The sequence below is a fragment of the Antrostomus carolinensis genome, unplaced genomic scaffold (assembly GCF_000700745.2).
Source record: "Antrostomus carolinensis isolate BGI_N321 unplaced genomic scaffold, ASM70074v2 scaffold688, whole genome shotgun sequence".
Lineage (NCBI taxonomy): Eukaryota > Metazoa > Chordata > Aves > Caprimulgiformes > Caprimulgidae > Antrostomus > Antrostomus carolinensis.
Genome location: NW_010330641.1, coordinates 6,534 through 6,846, shown reverse-complemented (window position 1 = coordinate 6,846; position 313 = coordinate 6,534).

Here is a 313-nt window from a genome sequence, read left to right as displayed (position 1 = left end):
CCCCCACCCCTCTTCCTCCTCCCGCTTTCCCAAATTTGGGGGAAAAAAGGGGAAAGGAAAAGAAAAAAGAAAAATACTGTTTATTTCACACCACTACATCGAGTGCATCAGTCTGCCGTGTCCCCACCGGGGTGACCCAGTGTCCCTTCCCTGTCCCCCTCAATGTCCCCCCTCCAGCTGTTGCCTCTCCCCATCACTCCCTGGGGGCAAAGGGATGGAGCCCCCCAACCGCCATGGACCCCGGGGCTCAGGGTGGGGGAGGCAGAGAGGGGGTGCTGCCTCCGTTATGGATGTCCTCATGGCGGGGGGTGGC